This window comes from Corvus brachyrhynchos, unplaced genomic scaffold (genome assembly GCF_000691975.1).
Source record: "Corvus brachyrhynchos isolate BGI_N302 unplaced genomic scaffold, ASM69197v1 scaffold369, whole genome shotgun sequence".
NCBI lineage: Eukaryota > Metazoa > Chordata > Aves > Passeriformes > Corvidae > Corvus > Corvus brachyrhynchos.
Window position 1 is genome coordinate 823,943 of NW_008246055.1, and position 9,098 is coordinate 833,040.

The following is a 9,098-nucleotide window of genomic DNA, read 5'->3' on the forward strand; positions in this document are numbered from 1 at the left end:
AAAGAGAAATTGCTGATTTTCTAAACAGTTCAATCTAAAAAATTGCTGTAGAGTGGGATTGCTACTTAATGTTATTGCTACTTAAGCTTAAAGTTCACTAAAAGGAAAAAATAAAAACTAATAATGTTAAAAGCTAGGCTGGACAGGGTCACATTCATATTCAGAGGTCAGAGGTGATGTTTTGGTCATGTTGGCTTGTCCAGCTTGCCAGCCTTGACAGTACCTCATGGCTTGGTAAAGAGTTGTCTCTTGCAGAGTATGTGAACAAACTCAGCAAAAATAAGATTTGCTGCTTAAGGTGCCATTTTGAATTTTTGTCAAAATAACTCTTTGAAAAATTATCCTATGTGCAGAAAAATTTAAAGATGTCTTTTGCACCATTTGATTTGCAGTGGATTCTCTCACCCTGTCTGAGAGTCAGCACTGGGCCTCCCAAGTTTTCTTCTCTCCCACGCTGGGAGTTCTGCCCAGTTGTGTTTTCTCAGGTTTTCCATGAGCTTGATTGAACTGCGAGAGGTAATTCAGTTATACTGATGTATTTTGATGTGGAAGAACTCAGTCTTATCTGGCTTTTTGCAAACACTGCCTGATGCTGCCTTCTATTTTTCCAAGCCACCCGTGTCACTTTGCCCTTGCAGGTATCCCACAAGCTTCCTCTGACAGAAGAAATCATTCCAAAAGTGTAGGTTCTCCTTAGTGTAGGTAGGATTTCAGTTTTGTTTGCATCTCCTCTTTTGAGCTAGTCTGAGGAGGTGCCCTTGGGAACAAATAACAAGTCAGAAACAGAATAGTATTAATTTCCAGATTGTTGTCAGAAATTCCCTGGAGCTGTGTGTTGGTAGGATTTGGGGGAGTGTAATGTTCTACTCCAAATGAATAAATTTTATCTGCAAAAACTTGGCTGCACCTGGCAGTGTGATGGGGTTGCCTCGCTCCCATCCCTGCCAGATGCCACTATGTCAATACCTTGTCTTAAGCCGTGTCTAAGAAACATTCCTCAGAAACATGTTCCTTTCCCTGCTCTGTTCTTGGTGCACAGTGATTTGGGTGTTTGGAATCCAAAATAACTCCTGGTTGCTCAGAAACTCATCATAGGAAATCAGTGTGAGAAGCCAAGGAGCAGTACTGGACACCAGGCACGGGATTGGTTTGGCTTGATAAAGCACTGCCCTGCCACAGCCACCCTGTGGGACTGCTCTGTGTGGTTTGAAGTGGAGTAGCCTGGATGAGCAGGAAGCTGCAGTAATCCAGGGAGAGCAGTTCTGCAGCAACTTCACACAGTCCTTGTGCTCAGTAAAAATGGATATTCCTTGTCATGTGCAAATCCTCAGCCATCATCCCCATTGTGGTTGTGAGACCCCTTAGAAGAACAGCGTTTTGACTTGGTCATCTTTCCAGTAGCAAAGAGGCATTTTTCCTGTCTGTGTAGTTAATAGTTATTGCTGACCAACTGTATATCAAAGTCTGAACCCTTTGTTTCATGCAAAGCTCTTGAGGTGGAGGCCACAGGCTGGTTTTGAAGACAATGACTACAAGGGGCATCTTATCAGAAAGTGGTTTTCTCAAGTACTCCAGCCATGAAGTGCTTTAGTCGGCTGTTACTTGCAGCTCTGAACAGCTGTTGAAGGAGGCTGTAGTCCCTGTTTGTGGTCCTGCTGGCAGCAGTGAGAGTGCCAGAGTCACAGGCTGGGCCTTGGGCTGGGAGCTGTGGGCTGGGCATTGGCCGCCACAGTTCTGTGAGAGCGTCTGTGTTGTCCTGAGAAGCTGCTTTTTGCTTTGTCATATTCCTTGAAGGCAGAACAGATTAGAAACTCCTGACATCAGAAACCTGACTTGACTGTAAATAGCAGCCAAGCTGTTTGCAGGCCACAGGAACTGTATCCAGCTGCAGCCAGGCTGGACAGACTTCACTGCACCTGAGCTGTCTTTCCTGCAGCTCCTGCACTTTGGCACACTCCTTCTTCTGATGAAGCACGTTAATCAGTCTCCTGTTAATAGAGGTAAACTAGCAAAGGGAAGGGAAAAACTCTCCTTTTCTCTCTGGTGACATATCTGAAGTCAAAATGGAGTGGGAGCCAGTACTGTTCTTTGAAGAGTTAAACCATGCCAATAGAGATCTGTGGTGACCCACAGAGGGGTGACACGTGCAGATCCACCAACTGCTCTTCGTGTGTGTATTGAAATTGTGTACTTTGTCCTTGGAAATCCATCTTCATTTTTGGTGGGGCGTGATCTCCTCTGCCCATAGGGACACTGATGCCACAGCCAGGAGCTGACCCACGACCGTGGCGCTGCGAGAGCTCAGCTCCTGCGAGTGACACTGAGTCAGGTTGTTGGGTACAGCCGAGGCGTGGGCACCTGGCTCTTCTGCAACTCTCTGTCATGAATTTCAGACTATTCATAGTCAGGTTGAGTGTGTGTGTACTATTTGGGGTGATGTTTTTTTCAGATGAGTGGTGATGTGCTGCTGAGTTGGTTTTCTACCCTATCTTGGAATCACTGCCCTACGTCAATGGTATTTTTGTCACTGTGCAGAATCTTGGATTATATTAAAGGTATTTGACTGTGGAGGCTGCTAGCTTTGTCCTTTGTTCTGGTCTTTTCCTTCCTGTAGAGCTCATAGCAAAAAGCACCCTGAAACTGAGAGAAACCTTGGAGCATGTGTTCTCTGACAGAACTCTCGCTGTGATGAGGTGGTTACACAGTTCCTGATCATTTTGGATCTCACAAGACTTCCCCGAGATCAGGTGTCAAACTGACTGTGAACTCTCTAGATTGGCAAATTCTGACGTGAGCTTTCTTCCCTTTGCAGGGCCAGGGAGCATGGTTTGCCCCAGCCTAGGTTTAAAATGGAGCTTAGGGGTGTCCTCTGGCCACCAACGTCTGTAAGTCACAATCAGACCATGCAGTTACCAAGGATGTGAATGAAAAATGTGGAATTCCACTAAATTTGGGAACTTAAACTGCTGTCAGGCTGAAGGGATTTGGGTTTTTCCCCCAAAAATCTCCCACCCCACTCTATCCACCTCGTACACAAATCTGGCCTTCCCGTGCTGCTGTACATTTCCAAGAGCAGAGCTGTGGTTTAAGGCAATGCAGTGTGGAAAAGGGATTGCTGAGCTGGCAGAAACAATTCCCAGATGATTCTCCAGCCAGCTCTGCACTGCCAGGAGGTTTGCTGCACAGGAAGCCCATGGCCACTAGAGGTTCCTCTCAGCCTGGTCTTGTGCCTCCATCACCAGTAAATCCCTCCTTGCAATCCAAAAGGGCTTTCTTCACACGGTTTCCAGAGGTGACCTGAGCCTTAAATACCATAAATCACAATTTTACAGCTCCCTTAAAGGCTGTAAACTTAATCACGAAGTGCTTAGTAGCAGGAAGGTGTAAGTGAGGGACCATGAGGAGCTGAGCAGTGCTGGCAGCTGTTTTGGGACCTCACAGCTGCTGTTAACCCAGTGGCTGAGACCTGAGAGGGGAATGTGCTTGATTGCATCAGGCAGCAGAAGTTTGGTGTCTTGCCTGGAAAGCATGGTGGTGGGAAGGTCCTGGATGATGTCTCAGGCCTGGTAGCAGCTGCAGGAGCCTGAACTGGAGAAGGAGGGCTGTGCTGTGTCTTGCTGTGCTGCTGCAGTGTGAGAAGAGCCTGATGTTTGCCAGTTGTGCTTTTTTTTCTGGATTTGTACAGGCTTTTATGTAAATGTCTCAGAGACACCTGCTTCCTTGAGAGATGTTTTATAACCAGCTGTGACACAACATTGCCTCTGGCAGCAAATTTCAAGGGTTTCCTGCTTTTTCAAGCCCCTCACTGGGTGTTTCCAGCCCTGCACTGCTATCACCCTTCCCAAGCACTGCTGTGGGTGCAGAGCCTGTGCCTGAGCCGCTGGGTGGGTTGTGGCTCCGCTCCTTGGCTATGCTCTGGTGCCAAAGGCTGCTGCTGACTGATTTCAGACCACACAAACAGCTCTTGGGTGGAGCTGGGTCCGGACTTCAGCTGGGGAAAAGTGGAGCGTGTTTGTTCCTGCCTTGCAAACCTGCTGCTGGCTGCTACTGGGCAAGGGCAGATAAGGCACCAGGACTGTCAGCCCTGCCCTGAACCCTCCCATTGCTGACACAGCTTCAGTCCGTGGCCTGCATGTTGAGTCACCTCCCTTTCCATGGTTAAATGTCCTCCAGAGTTATGGCTGTGCCCTCTATGTGCCATTGACTGAGGGGTTTCTGACTGGGCTCATCCTCCTGATCCATCAGCCGTGAGATGAAGGAGGCAGCTCTAGAAACCCATGGGGAAAAGTGAAAGCCCAGCAAGCCAGTGATCAGTACCTCATCCCCCCAGTCTGCATGATGCTCTGTCCCATAAATGACTGGAAGTACACGTTTTCAATCCATGAGCATTCTGGCATTGGCTGCACCAGCTCAGCAGCCCAGCTGGCTGCAGCCAGAACTCTCCCGCTGGCGGTGGCTGGGGCACAGCCTATTCCTCTTCCTTAAGCATCCTCCTTGTGCTGTGAAATCCTCCTCCTTAAACTTCTCCAGGTTTGTGTGAAGACCCACTCTTGCCCCCTCACTCTGTGAAGCTCTTGGCTGTGCTGCAGGGAACCAATCCCCCTCCCAGAACATTTTTTTTTTCCCTTTTGCATCCTTACCTGCTGCAGGGGTCTGAGTACACTGTGCTTGGCACACTCAGCTTGATGAGGCTCTGAATTCAAGCCCAAGAAAGACCACAATTCAAACGAGGTTGGTGGCTCACTGTGAATCCTGAAGAGCAGCAACTTGTCCAGTTTTGTTCAAGGGAGGTTTAGGGCTGAAACTCCACCAGCTGTCACTGCTGAGCTGGGTCGAGGTATACATCCATGGGCTTCTTGCACAGCAAATCACACCTGGCTGAGGATAGCTCTGCCAGCTCCAGCAGCACAAGGCCAGTGGCCATGAGGGTCCTGCTGAGCTGTGGGGCACCAGGTTCTGGCAGCCAGCTGGCAGGAGGGGCACATCTGCATCAGTCCTTGGCACCCCGGAGCTTTGCCATGAGCAGCTGTGTGTCTGTGGCACAGCACTCCACAGCCACCAGCTCCCCTCACCTGGACCACAGGGTAACCCTTGGGCACGCTGGAACAGTGGAACTGGGCTTCCTCTCTGCCTCCACAGCCAAAATGCTGCAGGACTTCCCCATGGCCACACTCAAACCAAGTTATTGGGGAAAGGGGCAGCAGTGTCTCAGAGATCTGAATTTCCCCAGGTTTGGCTGCCTGTTTCACAGAACCGGGCAGCGAACTCCAGCACTGCTTCCCACAGGGAAGGGCTGGGGCAGGGCTGGAACCCTGCTGGGGAGCAGAATCCCGCCCAGTTACCCACCCCTGAGCCAAAGCCAGAGGAAAATGGATTTCAGCAGTTCAACAGCTCACAGAAATACTTGTGGATGCTCCTGTAAAGATCTGCCTAACCACCAGTCATAACCCCTCTCTCAGGTTGATTAGACTTTTCTTGTACTCCAGAACACCAGCCACAGCTCCTGCAGGGTACTGTGCTCTTGTGGGGCAAAGCATTTCCCAGAGTCATGGCTTTCCTTGCAGCCCACCATGTGTTGTGCCCCAGGGTTGACTCCAGCTTGGAAACTGAACTCAGCAGTTCATCTGAGTTCAACTTAAGAACTGCAGGGCCACAGCTCCCAGAACTCCTGAGACCCATCCTGTGCAGGTCTCCTCAGGATGGCTTTCTTCCCTCATGAGCAATAACAGACTCACGAACAGATTTTTGAAATTGCAGAAGTGGAAACCACAGGAGGAATAACTGACTCACTGAGGAAATCTTATTAATGTCTTTGACAGAGCCTTGGGGTGGAGGCAGGGGCAAGTTAGGGCTTTCCAAGGAAGTGTGGGAGCACCTCTCCAGACCAGCTGCCTGCCTTGTGCTCTGCCCTCTGACAGTGTTGGAGATGCCTCCAGCTCAGGCTGGCCTCTTGGGGAGCATTTCTAGCCCATATTTAGGAGGGAAATGTGCTACTCCTTTGGCTGGTAGGAGCAGATGTTTGCTCCGGCCTATTCTCTGGATCAGAACTGGTTCCAGCTCCTGGGCTGTCCTGAGAGCTGTTTGCAAAGAAGAGGGTCCAGGGCTGCCCAAAGGAAGTGGAAGGGCAGGCTCTTGTCCCACAAACCAGCACAAACACGCTCCAGGCAGAAGCTTTTGGCCTGAATGGTCTCATGACCTCTGCCGAGGTCCGTCCCTCAGGCGGCTGGAGCCCGCTTGCTGGGGCTGGATCCGTGTTTCCTTGTACACACAACAAGGGTACACCCCAGTCAGCTCCTGCCCTGCCTTTACGCTGGTGTTCTGAGGCAGGGAATGTTTTTAAGGGTTTAATATTTAATCTGCACCCTACTGAAGAGGAGAACTTGTAGAGGTTACAAGAGCCTGGGAGATGGCTGCTCAAGGTCCTCATCCTTCCCAAGCTCTGTGTTTCTCCAGCCTGGGAGGTTTTCAGAAGGGCGGTGATGTGAAATCCAGGGATGTGAATCCGTGTGAAAAGCCACTTGCCAGGGATGATGAAAGGCATGATGAACATCCCCCTCCAGGCAGGAGAGCTGCACTGCAAGCACGGGGAAGAGGGAAAACCGTGAAGGTTTGAATTTCTGGGCAGTTTTCTGCAGAAACACTGCTCTGGGTCACGCAGGAGCAGCCGTGTCCAATAGCGAGCCCTTGTGGCCCCGGGCACTGCCACAGCAATGCCCGTCCCCCTGGTCACACCAAGGCTGTGGGACCAGCTCTGCTCTTCCTTATGCATGGGATAAGGATCTCCCTTCTCCCAAGGCTGCAGAAATGGGGATTATCCAACAGGTCCCACTTGATGTCTGGAGCTGTCCCCTGAGGAGCCCTGGCCCCAAACAACCCTGGTGTTCTCCAAAGGACCTTATCCTGAGCCCATCCTCCCTGCTGCTGGTCCCTCACTATCACCAAACAACCACGGATGGATCTGTCCATCCCCCATCCTGGGGGCCAGAAATCCCTATATCCTAATCCCAAAAGTTCCTTGCTGCCCTTCCTGCGGGCTGTGCACGCCCAGGGCTCCCTGGTGAGATCCAGTGCATCAAGCTGCCGCCTCCCCCGCAGCGGCCCCAGCCGGGAGCTCCGTGCCCACAGCTCCCAGTGGGATGCAGAGATCTCCATCCGAAGGCTGCTCCAGCACTCAGGAGCTTTCCTGCAAGCATGGAAATGGGGAGGGAGAGCTGGACCACGAGGATGAGAAGTGCCCAGGGAACAAGCAGTAGCTGGGGTGAGCCAGTGCCTCAGCAGATATTACTAATACACATGCACAGGCATTCTGAAATAACGAGCTATTCCTGAGCTCAGCTTCCCCGTGTGATCCTGTGTCAGCTGATGGGAAAAAATCTCTGGACGGAAGAAACGGCTGTTCCTTGGAAAGGCCTGGGACTGCACAGGCCGTCCCTCGCCTCTGGGCTCAGCCAGCCTGGAGCCAGCTGTGTGTGAGGGACGGGTGAGGACAGGGCCTTGGGAAGATGGAGGAGGGACCAAACTGAGATTTGGTTGAGGTGTTTGGCTGGGTGGAGGCTCCCTGTCCTGATCTTAGATACGGGGCTGCAATCTCATCACAGTCCCCTGTGCTGAAGGGAGGCATCCTCCCTTTCCCAGCACAAGCCAAGAGTGTCCAGCCACTTTCTCACTCCAGGGAGAGGAGAGTGTTTGGGAGAGGGGAGTCCAGTGCAGGACCAGGCTGCAAGGACATCATGTGGCTGCACTCATCCCGGCTGTCTCTGGTTTCCATCAGGGACTAAAGGTGATGGTGTTTCCCCCTCTCCCAAAAGGAATCACAAAGCTGGTTTTATGCCTGCAGTAAAACCTCTTGGTTTTTTAATCCCTCCAAGCAGTGCTGGAAAACACGGTGCTTGATTGTCACCTTTAGTGTCCCCTGGGCTTTGTGCCATGTCTGTCCTTACCTTTGGCTTTCTGAACAATGCCTAAACTTTCTGAAGTAATAAATAAAATGTATAAAGTCAGCTTCTTTTAATCTGTTCAACATATGCTGCCCTTTATTTCTGTGCTGTACTTAGGGGGTATAGTTGAAAGAGGAACTGATTGTTTTCATATGTCCTCTACATCTTTCCACTGAGTCTCCTCTCCCTCTTCCCCTTTTCTGAGCCAACATCCCTGTATGATCTTTTGTCATCTGCAAACGCTCTTGCCCTTTTCATCTGCAGCCACTGAACTTTGCCATCTTGGCTGTGTCTTCTCCAAAACTCAGTGGTTGATGCAGCCATGGCTCCGCCCCAGCAAGGAGCCCAAACTGAAGCTGTCTCTGCAGTAGACAATGCCCGCAGAGCCTGTGACAGCTGCCTGTGGTCAGCAGTGGCCAGTGACACCTGGCCTGTACCAGCCATGGTGTGGCCACATGTCCTGGGGTCATTTCTGGGCCCCTCATGACACAAAAGACACGGAGGGGCTGAGGCATGACCAGAGAAGGGAACAGAGCTGGGAAGGGGCTGGAGCACCAGGAGCGGCTGAGGGAGCTGGGAAAGGGGCTCAGCCTGGAGCAAAGGAGGCTCAGGGGGGACCTTGTGGCTCTGCACAAGTCCCTGACAGGAGGGGGCAGCCGGGGGGGGTCGGGCTCTGCTGCCAGGGAACAGGGACAGGAGGAGAGGGAACGGCCTCAGGCTGGGCCAGGGGAGGATTAGGTTGGGTTTGGGGAAAATCCTCCATGGAAAGGGTGGTCGGGCCCCGGCACAGCTGCCCAGGTAGTGATGGAATCACTGTTCCTGAAAGTGTTCAAGAAGCAAGTATGTTTAGGGTATTTGGGATCATGATTTAGTGGTGGCCTTGGCGGAGCTAGGGTAATGCTTGAACTCAATGATCTCAGCTGTCTTTTCCAACCTAAGCAATTCCATGATGGATGGGCAGCCTAAAAAGCACTAGAAAGCAGAGGACTGGGCTTTGGAAACCCTGGGGCCATGATGCAGATCTGCTGCTTTGGTGGCATTGAGGTGAGCAGGTCCATGGCACACTAATTTCTCCTATCAAATATCATCTTTCTTGGGTGTTTCAGCCCCAAGGGCAGCACATCCCCTGCCAGCAGTGGTGGGCATGGGCTGAGGCCTGGG

The 9,098-nt window shown here is 51.4% G+C and overlaps 1 protein-coding gene across 7 annotated transcripts in view; it reads left to right on the forward strand.

The window, feature by feature from the left end:
* Nucleotides 1–2,578, forward strand: part of TBC1D24 (TBC1 domain family member 24) — a 31,796-nt gene extending 29,218 nt beyond the window's left edge. For all 7 annotated transcript variants that reach the window (XM_017745725.1, XM_017745731.1, XM_017745726.1 and 4 more), the window contains one exon: nt 1–2,578. This exon is cut by the window's left edge and continues 1,463 nt beyond it. The gene's annotated coding sequence lies outside the window, so the exon portion shown is untranslated.
* The last annotated feature ends 6,520 nt before the right edge of the window (nt 2,579–9,098 follow it).